The following is a 14,209-nucleotide window of genomic DNA, read 5'->3' as shown; positions in this document are numbered from 1 at the left end:
TCAGTCCTTACTTGGCAGTTGGCTTCCTGAAGGTGAGAAGTGGAAGCTCTCGGGCCAGTTAAGAGGTCTTCGTGGCCGTAACCCAGCGTGTGTTCCACCGTACTATCTTAAGCAAAGCAAGCGCAGTACCAGACTCAAAGGAAGGGAACAGATACTTGATCGACGAACCGTGTGCCACCAATCTGTCACATTCATTTATCAAGTTCTGATGTTATCCTGACTCAGTAAATATTATTTTCTGACAAATGCCCTTTAATTTCCTGAGGTTTTACTAATCCTCTGTAACTTAAAAACCAGGGTCCATGTTTACAGATTTATTTATATAATTAGTGTGACTTACTGAAGAGTTCGGGTGCCAGTGTGGTCTATTGGGATTAGTCAGTTATATCAATAAACAGTCACAAACCCTAGGCTGTAAAGGACTATAGAGCACGAGCATATATGATAATGCAAATCAAGGATGTCTGAGGGAATCAGGGAAAGCTTCCTAGAGGAGGAGGTATTCACTCAGTGTGGAGACAGCACGTCAGACTGAAAGAGCACCTGAGCAGAAACGTAATGAAGCAATGGACAAGTTCATGTGCTGTATCCAGAGCGTCGGAGACACTGTTGACCTCGCTTTAAAGCTGGAACCCAGGTCCACTGGTACAATAGTGGTACAAGAGCTATGGGGGTAACCAACTGCCTTCTCACTGGATTGCTATCTGCACAATGTGTGCACATTTATGCGAGCATGTGTTAATTTTTATGTGAATACTGAAGGGAAATGGGAATTTAAGCTGATACATACGTAGCTACGTACTATATTTCTCAGAGAATTTATTTAAGTATCGCAACCGTCAAGCCTGCATATGCAAAACTGAAAAGGCTGTGCAGGGTCTCTCTAATTCAGCATGTGGAGATGTTTTATGGTTTCTTGTAAAGAGTAAGACTCTTTTCATTTGTCAGGTTATTTTTACTTTATTTCTATAATTGAAAAAATTAATTAGCAGTGCCATCTAATAACGCGGAGTGGAAAAAATTAGAAAGGCCTTTAATGAAAGAATGTTTCAAAGTATTTTTTTTTTTAAGGAAAAGAAAGTTGCCTTGGAGATACAGAAAAGTATTTCCCCGTGAAAACACTAATATATATATATATTTTTTTTTCTAGATGAAAATGCACAGGAACATACAGAAGTCAGAATTTCACTTTTGACAGAAACTCGTGAGTTAACACTAAAGAACATGGAAAGGGGACAGACAGATGGCTTGGAGCCTAAGAGCATACTGCTCTTACAGTGGACCAAAGTTCAGTTCCCAGCACCCAGGCCAGGCAGCTCACGATCGCCTGCAGCTCCCGCCCTGGGGCATCAGTGTCCTTTTCTGACCTCCATAGTATGTCATGCATATGTGCGCACCCACACATACACACTCACGTAAATAATAAAAACAGACGTTAGGACAGAAAAGCATGAACTGCCTCTTTAGGAAGGAAGGAGGGAGATTTTGTGACTACATTGCTTTTTCTTTTTTTTTTACCGTGAACTCTTTCTGATGTTTTAATTACCTTTTGGGACTTGTCAGCTGCTCTATTCTCAGTACTATGACTTACTTCTTGTATGTAGAGCTCAACAATGCTATCTGTCATGTTGCAACATTGCTTTGATTTTCATCAGAAATGTTCATTGATTGATAAGACGGAGACCAGGGAAGAGGCTAGACATTGTCAGAGAATATTGTTGAATACTAGTTGATGAAGGAAAGGCTTTGAATATTTCAAAGACAGTATTTGGGGCTTTATATAATCCTATACAACCTTATATTGCCTTATAATGATTAATCACAAGAAATATAAATATTTTCAAGCCAATATCTTCTTTAAAAGTAATTATAGTTTCATTGCCTTTTGAAAGGTTAGATGTAATTTTCATTTTCCTTTATTTTCATAATTTGCCTTTCAGAGATCTCTGGGTATGGCCCAAGACATAGTAGCTGGAAAGCTTAAAGTAGTTAATAATCTGAGATTATTTTTCTTCCCTCCTGTTTTTCTTTTAAACAAGCACCAGAAGGAAATTAATAGCTTTATTAAATCACACAAATTAGCTGAGTGCTAGTATTACCAGGACCGGTGCTCACACCACTAATTGCTGCCGAGTGCTACGGTGGTGTTCACTGGTCTCAGAGCGGAACACATCTTCCAACAGGCAAGACAGGTCGGTGTTAAGGTATCAGACACTGTGGAAATGGGGGCCGGGCAAGTGTCTCAGTTAGGGTCTTATTGCTGTGAACAGACACCATGACCAATGTAAGTTTTATAAAGGATGGCATTTAATTGTGGCTGGCTTACAGGTTCAGAGGTTCAGTCCATTATCATCAAGGCGGGAACATGGCAGCATCCAGGCAGGCTTGGTGCAGGAGGAGCTGAGAGTTCTACATCTACATCCGAAGGAAGCCAGGAACAGACTGAGCATCCCCAGGCAGGTGGGAGGAGGGTCTCCAAGCCCATCCCCAGAGTGACACACTTCCTCCAACAAGGCCACACCTTCTAATAGTGCCACTCCCTGGGCCAAGCATGTGCAAACCATCACAGTGAGACTCAATGGAACAGCAGACAACTGGATATTTCTAATTCGTGTTGCTAAGCCCCGTTTGGTTCCTTTATGGTAAAAGTGGTGTTCCCAGTCTCCATCTGCTGGACCCAGCTTGAGAGTCCTCCATATGTCCTGGGATGAGCATACAGATGTGACTTGTGAATTCCCAGAAACTCCAGTACTCACGGTACTCACGGAGTCTAAGAAGACAGTGAGTGTTTCACCACCCATCTCTTTCCCGAAACTTTAAATAATTTTTATTACCGCAGAGTATCATTGTTGTCCTATTTTATTGCTGTGGTTAATTTCTTCCTGTGTCTAATTTGCAAATTAAACTTTATTATTTATAGCTAGGTAAAGGCAAAGTGGTACACGTAACAGTTGGTTTCAGGCGTCTGTGGGGTGTCGTAGAATGCTCAGTCAGGAAGGAAGTCACTGCCTGGGAGTCTCTGCCAGTCCTTGCTACACTCGTGTAAGCACACACCTAATTAAACACAAGGAGCCCATGGCTGCTCACAGGGGAACAACTGTGAGCACTGGGAGACAACGGAGCAGGTAACAGAGCAGCCCCTTTTGCAGAGATGTGTGGGAACTGAACCATTGTAGCTGCTTCAACATGTCTGTCAGTTGGTTCAACTGTGACACCATTCAGAATTCATCTCAGGAAGCTGCTATGCTCCCCTCTCCCCGTCCCACGCACCCTGTGGCATGTCTCTGAGGCAGGCTGAAACAGCTCCCTTCTAGAATCCAATGTTTTATCCTGGAGTTCACTTCAGCGTCTCCAAGGTCTAACTCTAAAAAGCCTACCTAAGCTGGAATTGGCGTTTTTATGTCTCTGTGACTAGGACTCTGATTAAACGTGTTCTCTTTCACCATTTTAAACTTTAGAACTGACTTGAACACCCCACAGTAAGGAAACAGTTCAATAAATCACGATGCCTCCTTAACTGTGCGGTACGCTCTGTCTGTTACAAATAGTGGTTTTGAAAAATGCTGTGTCTTAGTCTAAGGGCAAACATACAAAAAAGAATTTGATGAACTGTAGCAACTTGAGTCATCTCTCAAAGGGGAGATGGGATGTGTTTTTAAATTTTATTTAAACTTTTAAGTGTTTCCAATTTTTCTTTATATTTACGCTGTAATTGGAAGCAATGACATTTTCATTTTCCAAAAAGACCCCCGCTTCTCTCTGGAAGAGTTGGGGGACTAGTCCAAACTGGAAGACTAAGAACAAGTCACGGTTGTGTTGAGTGATATGCACAAGGCGTTATGAGAGCAACCAAGTCCCGCACAGTGACAAGATTTGCTGTGGTCCTCCTATCTCATAATCCTGCAAAAGTCTTTTTTTTTTTTTTTTCAAGAAAGGAGCAATCAACCAGTCCTTAACCAATTCCTTAATTCCGGCTTCAATTCAAAACTTAGAAAATTGGGGGTTTAGGGAAATAATATGAATGCATTCACTTTTCTAACAGCTCAGGCCTGAGGCAGCATCCCAGGGTCAAGCCTGGTCAACTTCCCAGTGAATGAGCTGGAAGGATTGTAAGGCTCCAAAGCAAATATAGCACCAAAAAGTCCTGCAATGCAGAGCTCTTGGATATCTGAGCTGTAGATGGACAGTCATGGCCCTCTCTGAACAGCTGAGGAGCTCGGAGCCTGCGGCATGTACACCACACATCCCACAGTCTTGACACTTCTCACTCATTATGGTCAGCTCCTGATGTATGCATTTAGGCATCAAAGCTAAAACTCCTGTACTAGCACAGAATTAGATCTGATACATGTTTGAGCAAATGCACGTTCTATGAATAAAAGCTGTCTAATTCCGTGTCTGGAAGCCATAAGAACTGAATAGACTGGGGGTATATATTTTTTTTTGAGGGGAAAATGTTATAAACTCATTTAAAGACTATGTAGGTTGTCTAGGTAGAAGTACTATTGATAGAACTGTGGAAATGCGCCTATTGGTACACTTTAATGCTGTCTTTAGGCTAAGCATTTCCTACTGTCTCTCGGAGGTACACTGAGAACAAGCAGCCCATAGGCTACAGTTCCAGGATGTGACTCTGAGACTGCTGAGTTTGTAGATACATAAGTAGTTTGGGGGAGTTTCGATCTATCTGTCTTGTCTGCCATTGTAGCTCTCTATTTTAACATATATTACATACTGTATACCATATATAATATCTACAAATGTTTCAGTAAAATGAAGTGTGGGCAGTCTTAGCTAACATTGTATCCCTCTGAGGGCAAGAACAGTTTTGCACAAGTGACAGATAGGCAGTTTTGGGGGTAGACATGCTGTTGGGGGAAACTCATTCCCGGGTAACCTTGAATTGTCTTACTGAAAAGGGCTGACAGAAGAGAAGACAGGAGTCTCTGGTTCTCAGATCTGGGTTTGGCGTTAGTAGCAGAGCCTCTCAGAGCACTGCTACTTTTCATTAAGATGGGCTGTTCTGGGGTTGGGGATTTAGCTCAGTGGTAGAGCGCTTGCCTAGAGCACTTGCCTAGCAAGCGCAAGGCCCTGGGTTCGGTCCCCAGCTCCGAAAAAAAGAAAAGAAAAAAAAAAAGAAAAAGAAAAAGAAAAGATAGGCTGTTCCACCTCTTCATGGAGATAGAAGAGCTACTGCCAAACTTCGCACACAGAAGCAAGAATTTCTCTGCGCTTCTGCACTCGTGAGTGCACTTCATGTGTTCAAGCTCCTCACGGAGCTCCAAAGTGCACCATGACCCTAAGGTACAGGTAAGTAACTGTTACAGTCTTTCCAGGTGAGCAACTGTTACAGTCTTTCCAGGTTAGCAACTGTTACAGTCTTTCCACCTGTTGATTGACCACCAGAATAACCAGGGTGGAGGACAGAGGAATGTTCAAGACTAGCTTGGGCTATACAGTGACTTCAAAGCCAGCTTAGGTAGTTGAGTGAGCATCTCCCAAGATAAGAAACATCTTAAAATGAGCTCAAAGGTAAAACAGTTGCTCAGCTCTCACAGGCCCCGAGGTTAATGCCAGCACACCCTCCGTCCCCTACAAGGCTAATTTTGCCTCTCCTTCATCCTTCAGCCTCTGGCTGGCATAATAAAAACAAGACAGCTCTCAAGTAAACGTGGGTGACCAGTGGAAAGACACACATGTCTCGTGAGTCGTCTGTCGGAAAGTGCTCATTTTGAGCACATCCCTCACTGCCTTCAAAAGGGTCTGCACTTCTTGGTCACTGACACAGTTCGATGAGTGCTATGCTGTCTCCCTTGATTGCTTTCTGTTGCTGTGAGAACTGTTAGATTCGAACTTAAGGACAAAGGCTGCCTTAGGCGAACACCAGGTGGAATTTAGGATAACACCCTGTTCCAGGAAATGAGCTAACCGCCCTTAGCAGGGGTCCTTCATCATCCCCTCTGCATACCAGAGATATTTCCCCACCAAAGGCCTCCAATGACTTCAAAGGACAATAGGCAGCCACCAATGAATTCAAAAGGTAATAGGCTCCACCAATGAGAAATAACCAACTCATGCTGTAACTGAAAGCCTACCCTGAAATGGTTTAAAGAGTGTGGGCCTTTGTTCTTTGGGGTCGCTTCTGTCTTGATTACAGGGCCACCCCAGTGTACTGGATCATTAAACCTCTTGCTTATTGCTTCAATCTCCATCTCTGTGTTTTCGTGAGTGGGACCTTCTGGACGTAGAGCTGATCAGGTCCTGCAGAACAAGTGAGAAAGGGTTAATTGGGCTTACTATTCAGATTGCGGTCCATCACTGAGAGAATTCTGAGCAGGAACTCAGGCAGGCAAAAGGAAGCACGGAGGAGGACATTTTGGACAGTGATAACAAACAGAGACACGTGGGATGTGTGCCGCACGGCTCCACAGATTAAATAGGCAAGGCACTATATAAAGAACAAACGAGGTGGCTGAAGCTGGCCTTCATGACTTTTGTGAAGAGGCAATTAGATCAGTAAAGCCCAGGAGAACAATAGGCTTGTGGAAGAACTTAATTAATTATTTAATTAAGGCTGTGTTTCCTCAAGGACCGAAAAATCTGGAGACTGTGAAATAGTTAACTTCAACCTGGAGACCTGTCTGGGATTCCCACTGTTTTCATCTCAACAGAACTGAAGCACAGCACAGCCCCTCGATGGCCGGCCATAGGTCATGAAGAACCCTGCTGTGCTCATGGCTGTTGAGTGTTTCTCAATTCAAAACAACAACAACAACAACAGCAAGAAACAAAACAAAACCAAACAAAAACAAAACGGAAAAACTGACTCTAATATTAGCTATGTCAACGGACACTTTTTTAAAGTTTATTTTTTTATTGGTGGATGGTCATTGCATATAATGATGAACTTCATAAAAGACAGTTTCTTCAAAGTGCTTCACGTTTTAGACGGCCTTCTTTCCCATTAACTCCTCTTTATCCCCTCCATTCCTTTCCCTCTCCTGATAATCCTTCCCCAATCCCTCTTCCCTCTTCATGTAAGATCTGTGTAAATGGGCTGGTGTGTCTATATCACGTCTTAACAGCTTCCTTAGGACAATTTAACCTAATGCACTATGAAAACAGCTCACTATGGAGACATAGTTCTACAAGCAGGTCTGAAGAATGGAGGTTTGGGCATCAATGGTGCCTTTGCTTTTGATCAAGATAAATAGAGTTGATCAAAGATAATGAGCCTATCCCTACAATCTGTCTAGAAAGCATCTTATTGATTCTGCTCAAATTTGCCCAAATCAGCCCCATTAGTGAATTATGTTGGCTAGAAATTGTCAGGGTGGCTTTCACAGCATTTTAAGAATTCCACTGAGGCCTCCTTTCTGCTGCCTCGATGCCATCCAGGCTGAGGAAGGTCTGGAAACACCAGGGGCCATGGCACTGCAAGCACATGAATCACCACAGCATCAACTTCCACAAATACCGTCCGGTTACTTTGGAAAAGTTGGCAGGAGGTATTGCCGCTTGAAGAAGAACCAGAGCTTCTGCCCGACAGTCAACCTGTATAAGCTTGACACTGGTCAGTGAGCAGACAGGAGTCAGTGCTGCAAAACAAGAGGAGAGCTGCATCCCATGCTGTGAGATCGGGCTACTACGGAGTTCTGCAGAAGGGAGAGCTCCCTAAGCGACTATCACTGTGAAGGCCAGTCTTCAGTAGATGAGCTGAAGAGAAGATTAAGGGTGTTGGAGGTGCCTGTGTCCAGGTGACGCCACCCTGGAGGTTAATTAAATGCTAACATTTAACACTTTCAGAGAGAGAGAGAGAGAGAGAGAGAGAGAGAGAGAGGGAGAGGGAGAGAGAGAGAGAAAGAGAGAGAGAGAGAGAGAGAGAGATCTATTGAGAGGGACTTCTAAGTGTAGAGTGGGAGGAGTTACACTCCTGTCACTCCAGCCTATGTAAGCAAATGTAGATCTGAGGTCCCTGGCTTCCCTGGCTTCCACAGGAGATTTTGACAGACTCCAGATTCACTACCATAAAGCCTAAGACAGGAGTTTTTCCGGAGATGAGAGTGAAAGTACCCAGGCGGAGAGCTGTCATTCGTGTTTTAGGCTGTTCGCGGTAAAAATGTTAAAACAGAAGAGATAGAAAAGCAGATGCCTACTGTGGAGACGTATGACAGTTTTCAAGCCATGGCCACAAAAGCTTTTTTTTTTTTTTTTTTTTAGCAAAAATGTCAAAACTCACATGGGTCACTGTGCTGACGGTTTGTAAGAGATAAATCAATCTGAGGCTGACTAGCACTTAAAGTTTGGAGAAGCAGAACGTGCCTGCCCAGCATTTCTGCTAAGCCTTGGTTTGTACTGTATTAGAGGGTACCACGTTACTTCTGTCTTTAAAACTTGCCCAATGGTGTATTTATTCATTCATCCAACCATCAACTGCTTCCTGGATGCCAGCACTTGGGGATGCCTCATGAATGTACAATGGCACTCTGAGCTTTTGAAAGGAGCAGAAAAATTCAGCGGCGTGTAATAATTGCAGGGCGAAACATGCATTCTCAAAAGGAACTAAGAGAAGGGTGGTCCAGGAGATGGGAACAGCACGGTTGTCTGAGAAACAAAGACACTTGGAGGTCGTGAAGAAATAGTTCAGAGCAGACAGACGACAACAGACAGAGGCGAGACCAGATGACCACAGTCTCTACATAACACATTTGGGAATCTGGATTTTTATCTTAAAATTAATTAGAAACCAAAATGAAACGATCAGAACTACAAAGTGGAACGGTTTGTGACGATACCATACGGTTTCCTTAAAACAACAGGGTGCTTTAATTGGATAAACTACCTCATGAGAGTGGCTGCACTCCAGCTCCCCAGAGGAGACACGAACTACTCCTCCTTCTCCTTTTCCTTCTTCTTCTTTCATAAAATTTTAAAAGTTTACGTGTACAAGTGTTTTGCCTATGTGTATGTATGTATGAGCATGCATGGGTAGCATGTTCATGCAATGCCTCTGTGAGTTAGAAGAGGACCTAGGATCCCCCAGACAGGGAGGTACACACTGCTGTAAGCCACCATGTAGGTGCTGAGAATGCAATATGGGTCCTCTGCAAGAGCAGCCAATCCTCTTAACCACTGGGCCTTCACTGCAGTCCCAGATGAATTAATTCTATTTTCTTTTTTTCTTTTTTTCTTTCTCTCTTTCTTTCTTCCTTCCTTTCTTTCTTTCTTTCTTTTTTTAATGAATGAACACAGCCTTTCCTCAGCAGCTGTTCTCGGATGAAAGATCACCAACCAAGCTAAAGTTGGAGTTAATGCCAAAGAACATCTGGGATCCACTGAAAGAACGTGTGAGGTCTGTGGTCATTAACTTCCAGTCACACACGTGTCACATGAGGGCACTTCCAGCTTCCATCCAAGAAAAGGGCATCAGATAATCCACACCACCTTCGTTGTCATGGAGATGTCAAAACCAACAAACAAAACAAAAGCTCCCAAAAAGGCAATTTAGTGCAATCTCTCTTGTTCAAACTGTACCCGCACCAAACGCACAATTCTGCTAAAATCATTCCACCATCAGGAATCTTCTTTTAATCAACCAGCATTTTTCTTCTAGCATAATCTTGCTGATCCAAATCAGACACTTTGGTTATCGTAGGTAAGTCAGGTTTAGTTTCTTGAATTGTTAGAAAAGTTAGAGAATCCTGAGCATACAAAACATGAAAACTAACCGGTAGGAGGTGCCAGCTGATGCCCACCTTTAATCCCAGCACTCAGGAGGCAGAGGCAGGCGGATCTCTCTGAGATTGAGGACAGTGGAGTCTACAGAGTGAGTTTCAGGACAGCCATACACAGAGAAACCCTGTCTCGAGAACAAATAAATAGAGAGAAACCAATGGATAAATAAAATTTTAAAAATTAAAAAATAGAAAGCATAAAGATTATGCCCCTGTATCTCAGAAGTTAATCAATATCGTCACTTTTTCAGCACTGTAAATCAGTACAAGGACAGATGATTTTCCCTCACGGTGGTTAAAGGTCTTTATTCTGGCACGCCCTTCTCTCCCCACAGGTATCTTGCCTGTTATACTCGTTAGTTCAGGCTGTCACAAGAAAATACAGTAGGCTGGGTACAGAAACAGCAGAGACTCACTGTCCTGTGGCTCTGTGGGATGAGGGGCTGGCAGGGTGAGTTATTTTATCTCTCTCCCTTGTCCCCTTATGGTATAGAGATTTTTAAGATTTTATTTTTATTTTTAAAGAATGTGTATATGTGTGCATGAGTGAAGATTTGTTCATGTGAGTGCAGCTCTCCGGAGGACAGAAGAGGGTATTGGATCCTCTGAAATTAAAGTTATGGATGGTTGTTAACTGTTTGAGTACTGGGAACCCCACAGGGTAGGGTCTAATGAGAGCTCATACCCTCATTAGCAGAGGGCTGTCCCCTTGCTGTGTCCTTAGGGTGGGCAAGGCACAAACCCCACCATAAAGCATCCTTCCAATGACCTCACCCAACCCTAATTAAACTTCCTGAAGCCCATCTCAAAACATCGTTACACTAGGGTTGGGGCTTCATATACTGCCAAGGAGGAGGGGGAGGGGAAGGGAGGGAAGGAGGGGAAGGGAGGGGAAGGAGGAGGGGAAGGGAGGGGAAGGAGGGGGAGGGGAAGGGGAAGGGAGGGAAAGGAGATGGAGGGGGAGGGGAAGGGAGGAGAAGGAGTGGGAGTGGAAGGGAGGGGAAGGAGGGGGAGGGGAAGGGAGGGGAAGGAGATGGAGGGGGAGGGGAAGGGAGGGGGAGGGAAAGGGAGGGGTAGGGGAAAGGGAAGGGAGGGGAGGTAAAAAAAAAGAAAAAGTAAAACAAAAAGAAAACTGTGTTCATTTTTTCTGATTCAGTTAATAATTCCGCTCCAAGTCCCACCCCACAGGGAGGTTGGGTAACAACCTGTTAAAAGAAATTATTCCAAGGAAACAGAGAGATACCCTTTCGCTTTCACCTAACAGAGAGGCTGGCTACCCAGTCACAGCCCCGCTTCGCTATCAGAGTCCAGTGCTCACATCTGCCCACTGTGAAAGTGCAAAGCTTAAGAGAAGCATCCATGCACTAAGCTTGGTGGTTCACAGCTGCAGTGCCTGTACCCACACAGCCAAAGCCAGGGGATTATATGTTCAAAGCCAGCCCAGACTGTGTGTGACTCGGCCTCAGAAGACAAAATAAGGGACTGGGAACCTCTGGGCAGAACTGGGCTGAGGTCAATCACCTATGTCCGATCTCAACATACACGTGCCACATAGATGCCCTGGAGTGTTTCCACACAGTGGCAAGAGCACTCTAGGGACTCTGGAGTCAGTTTAATTAAGTGCACCCCACTCTTGTTAGAATAGACATCATCGTAATAAGCAAGCGAAAAGAGTCAAAGCGCTTTTTACATGTACAATAGAGACACTGGTGTTCTAACAACTGATACAAAGGGTAGAGCTGGCCCAAAGGATCACCGGGTGCCTGATGTCTGACACATCCCAGAAGGGAGGCCTATTAAACTCTTGATTCTTAACTATCATCTTTTTTTTTCTTCTTTTGAGACTGGGTTTCTCTGTGTAGCCCTGGCTGTCCTGGAACTCTCTCTGTAGACCACACTGGCCTCAAACTTACAGAGATCTGCTTGCCTCTGCCTCCAGAGAGCACTACTGCCCAGCTTCTACAACTCTGGTGGAACAACTCTTTTACCCGGGTGTGTGTGTGTGTGTGTGTGTGTGTGTGTGTGTGTGTGTGTGTGTCAGAGGTTACTGAACTTGTGCCTTCATAAGTTGCCCATTCATTATAATATTAAAGACAGTATTTTATGGCAATGTCAATATAAAGAAAAATCGAAAGTTCCAGAATGACGCACTACAGCACTAGGTCTCCCTGCCATGAAGCCCACCAAGAGCAGACTGGAATTATTTTTCAGCTCGTATCAGTATTGAACACGCATACACTTTTCTCTGGTCTTTGCAGACCAAGCACTTAAGCATGCGTCTGCATCACGGTGGGTGTTACCAGTGACCCAGAGGTTATTTAAAGCACCCGGGAGGGTGTGTAGAGATGATACTTAAATCCTACACCATTCTCACAGAGGGTACATGAGCATCCGAGGCATTGAGTATCCCAGGGAAACCCTGAAACCAGTCTCCCAAAGACACCAAATATGTTTATTTCTAAGTCTCTATTTCGGTGACAGGGGCCATGTTTACAGCTGATATCATCTCGATTCATTTTCTGTTGCTATCACAAAATACTGCAGGAGTCTGGGATATCTAAGAGGGTGGTGCTGGCTGGGGGAGACATCGGGGGAGCTTCAAGCTGCTTCATAAAAGGGGAGCGCACAAGCAAATCCATTCCAGGGGGATCTAGAAACTGGGCCAAGTCACAGATTAGGAATCTCCTTTTGCTGTAACTAACCCTTTCCCGTGATGGCAGTGTCAATTGATCGATTCGTGAAGGTTCTGCTCCGATAACATAATCATCTCTTGAGGGTCCTGCCTTTCCATACTGCTCCAGTGACAACTGACTTTCAACACATGCTCTGGAGGAAGCCTGTGCAACCTGTCAGCTGTGGATAGATAGGTGCCGATGTGTGTTAAATGTATGTTCACTGGGAGAATGACAAGAGAACATGGTTTAAAGTTAGCTCGGCATGCTGCTTCCTACAGCTGCTGTTTGGGAATGACCCTCCACCTAAAATATTTTTCAGGGGCAACCAATTAATAAACTCACGACAAAAACACAGACATTCATTTAATCCAAAGCCAACTATTGAAGCACAGTACTATAAACAAAATTAAAACCCAAGGACTATGTTAGAAGGCTGTCAAACTGGCAAAATAAATATTTTTTAATAACATCAGAGACTGCTATAATATTGAACAAACACAGCACACCTTCTAAAGGATGAAATCCAAATATTTTCTTTTAAAAATTCTGACATTCCAAGAGAGTCTGTTCCTAAGGGGAGGACTTTGAAAATGTGGGCTTGTGCTTGGACCATATTGTTCCCGAGCAGAGCTAAGGAACCTATGCATTTGTTTTTCCAGAAACATCTTTTGTAAATAGAAAATTGACTGATAAAATCGGAGCCATAGATAAACACGACTGCACATAATAAATTAAAATCCAGTCATTTTAGAAGAACGATTTATCTGTGCGCTGAGCTGTTTCCTCTGACAGTTCAATGCTTAAAATTTAATATCAGAATAAAGTGCATAAGCTATTTAGCCCCTAGCATGGTGAAACTGGTTGTCAATGGTAGGTTTTGGGAAGCAACCAGACTGACAACCGTGGCTTTAGAATGTAGTTTGTCTGTCTGAGTGTTTTCTCCGAGCTTCTGGACACAATGAACAATGTTCATCAAGAGGCGTCTTTGTGGGGTTGGGGATTTAGCTCAGTGGTAGAGCGCTTGCCTAGCAAGTGCAAGGTCCTGGGTTCGGTCCTCAGCTCCAAAAAAAAAAAAAAAGAGGCGTCTTTGTGTTGTCTGGGTAGAGCTGTGTACATATTAGTATCTTAATCATAACTCATACTCACTCTTCTGAAGGAAATCATACATATGAAGTCATGCTAATATTTATGGGATGACCATTTACCAGAAAAGCTCTCAAAGGCTGCATAATGAAATAGCATTAAAGCTGCCTAAATTAATCAACCACAATACTGGAATGGATTCCACTAATGGGTCTACTTCCCAGACACCACTCTCTTTTTAATATTTCTTAAAGGAAAACAATCACATTTTTCATCCCCCTTTAATGACATTTAGCCACCTGACCAGGAGCAGAGACCCGTCCACCCTCCTGGGACAGCAGGAGGGTGAGGTCACCGACTGGTCACACACTCTTGTTTCTCTCCCCTCCAAGGGCATGGGCCGCTCCAGCAGCTGACACATCCTGCCGCCCTTGGAAACAGGAAACCAGTCTAGAGTTTCTGGCTGTCTCCAGCATTGCATATCCAGATTGTCAGGCTTCCCAGACCCTTGTAAATACCTTTCACCGATGGAGTGGGTGAAGGCTCCTAGGGACTGGTGAACAGGGAAGGGTATTTGTGTTTGTCAGGGGAAGGACCTGGCTCAGGTGCTGGCCATCGTGGGATGGCTCTGGAGATGAAACAAGCAGAAGACAAAGAGGACACACACGGTCATTTGGTTCATCTCACTCACATGGATGGCAGACTGATGTCTGCTCA

The sequence above is a fragment of the Rattus norvegicus genome, chromosome 2, assembly GCF_036323735.1.
Source record: "Rattus norvegicus strain BN/NHsdMcwi chromosome 2, GRCr8, whole genome shotgun sequence".
Lineage (NCBI taxonomy): Eukaryota > Metazoa > Chordata > Mammalia > Rodentia > Muridae > Rattus > Rattus norvegicus.
Note: the sequence above shows the minus strand (reverse complement) of the source record.